This window comes from Echiichthys vipera, assembly GCF_963691815.1.
Source record: "Echiichthys vipera genome assembly, chromosome: 2".
NCBI classification, from domain to species: Eukaryota; Metazoa; Chordata; class Actinopteri; order Perciformes; family Trachinidae; genus Echiichthys; species Echiichthys vipera.
This window is the reverse complement of record NC_139827.1, coordinates 469,281-471,780: the sequence shown is the minus strand read 5'-3', so window position 1 is coordinate 471,780 and position 2,500 is coordinate 469,281. Positions and strand designations below refer to the sequence as shown.

The window sequence follows — 2,500 nt, the reverse complement described above, 5'->3', positions numbered from 1 at the left end:
TTGAACCCGTCCCCTCCAGAAAACCACAGCATCAAAACAAGGATTAGAGGAGTTTGACTGACAGTTAGCGTTAGCCGTTAGCGTTAGCCGTTGCAGCTAAGTGCAGATGAAAGTGATGTTAGCATCCAGGAGCAGCGTAGCCATGTGGGCGTGCGTTTGAATGGCGTTCCTCTCCTTTCTCTCAGTCCATGGAGTGAATGCTCGGCCTGTAGTGACTCACAGCCTACAGTAGCTGCACCCAACAACAGACAACCCTGGCAACCAGCCTACTGTAGCTGCACCCAACAACAGACAACCCTGGCAGCCAGCCTACAGTAGCTGCACCCAACAACAGACAACCCTGGCAGCCAGCCTACAATAGCTGCACCCAACAACAGGCAACCCTGGCAACCAGCCTACAGTAGCTGCACCCAACAACAGACAACCCTGGCAACCAGCCTACAGTAGCTGCACCCAACAACAGACAACCCTGGCAGCCAGCCTACAGTAGCTGCACCCAACAACAGACAACCCTGGCAACCAGCCTACAGTAGCTGCACCCAACAACAGACAACCCTGGCAGCCAGCCTACAGTAGCTGCACCCAACAACAGGCAACCCTGGCAGCCAGCCTACAATAGCTGCACCCAACAACAGGCAACCCTGGCAGCCAGCCTACAGTAGCTGCACCCAACAACAGACAACCCTGGCAACCAGCCTACAGTAGCTGCACCCAACAACAGGCAACCCTGGCAACCAGCAACGCCCAACGCTGTTGGCTGTTGCCATGGAAACACAACGGGACAGGAAGTCAAACATTAAAACCTTCATTCAGACTAAAGAGAGTTTTTACTTTGATCCAAATTTGTTTCCTCAGTTTTTGAAATTTACCAAAAACGAAATAAAATGATTTTAAATCAGATCAAAGTGACTTTGATCAAAACGTCTTCTCTCAAACTTCAGATGTTTTTTATTTAAAGTAAACTTTGATTCTGTTTCCTCCAAACGAGTTTTATTATTATTAAAATCACTTTAATAAAGATTCGGCCTTTAAAGTTTTCATCTTTGTGTAAATGTCGTGTTTAAATCTGACGCTAACGTTTCAGCGTCCGTGTTAAAGAAACGTCTCACACTCGTTTGTTCTTCCGTCTTTAAAGAAGCAGGAACTCGTCAACGAGCAGAGTTCAGAGTTCAGAGTCACCGGGCCGTAAATCAGTAAATCTATAAATTAATAAATCTATAAACCAATAAATCACTAAACCCTGATCACTTTAGTGAGCGTGAAAACTCGTCCAGTCGTGATCTTTCCCCCGTTTCTGTCCGCGGTGACCCCTTCACCTGACCGTCCGCGGTGACCCCTTCATCTGAGCGTCCGCGGTGAACCCTTCACCTGAGCGTCCGCGGTGAACCCTTCACCTGAGCGTCCGCGGTGAACCCTTCACCTGAGCGTCCGCGGTGACCCCTTCACCTGAGCGTCCGCGGTGAACCCCTTCACCTGAGCGTCCGCGGTGACCCCTTCACCTGAGCGTCCGCGGTGACCCCTTCACCTGAGCGTCCGCGGTGACCCCTTCACCTGAGCGTCCGCGGTGACCCCTTCACCTGAGCGTCCGCTGTGAACCCTTCACCTGAGCGTCCGCGGTGACCCCCTTCACCTGAGCGTCCGCGGTGACCCCTTCACCTGAGCGTCCGCTGTGAACCCTTCACCTGAGCGTCCGCGGTGAACCCTTCACCTGAGCGTCCGCTGTGACCCCTTCACCTGAGCGTCCGCGGTGACCCCTTCACCTGAGCGTCCGCGGTGACCCCCTTCACCTGAGCGTCCGCGGTGAACCCTTCATCTGAGCGTCCGCGGTGACCCCTTCACCTGAGCGTCCGCGGTGACCCCTTCACCTGAGCGTCCGCGGTGAACCCTTCACCTGAGCGTCCGCGGTGACCCCTCCACCTGAGCGTCCGCGGTGAACCCCTTCACCTGAGCGTCCGCGGTGACCCCTTCACCTGAGCGTCCGCGGTGACCCCTTCACCTGAGCGTCCGCTGTGAACCCTTCACCTGAGCGTCCGCGGTGAACCCCTTCACCTGAGCGTCCGCGGTGAACCCTTCACCTGAGCGTCCGCGGTGAACCCCTTCACCTGAGCGTCCGCGGTGAACCCTTCACCTGAGCGTCCGCGGTGAACCCTTCACCTGAGCGTCCGCGGTGACCCCCTTCACCTGAGCGTCCGCGGTGACCCCTTCACCTGAGCGTCCGCGGTGAACCCTTCACCTGAGCGTCCGCGGTGAACCCCTTCACCTGAGCGTCCGCGGTGAACCCCTTCACCTGAGCGTCCGCGGTGACCCCCTTCACCTGAGCGTCCGCGGTGAACCCTTCACCTGAGCGTCCGCGGTGAACCCCTTCACCTGAGCGTCCGCGGTGAACCCTTCACCTGAGCGTCCGCGGTGACCCCTTCACCTGAGCGTCCACGGTGAACCCCTTCACCTGAGCGTCCGCGGTGAACCCCTTCACCTGAGCGTCCGCGGTGAACCCCTTCAC

General features: G+C 56.6%; 1 protein-coding gene across 2 annotated transcripts in view; it reads left to right on the top strand.

The window, feature by feature from the left end:
- Positions 1 to 2,500, top strand: part of LOC310957095 (spectrin beta chain, non-erythrocytic 1-like) — a 28,352-nt gene that overhangs the window by 6,547 nt on the left and 19,305 nt on the right. The gene's annotated exons all lie outside the window — the stretch shown is intronic.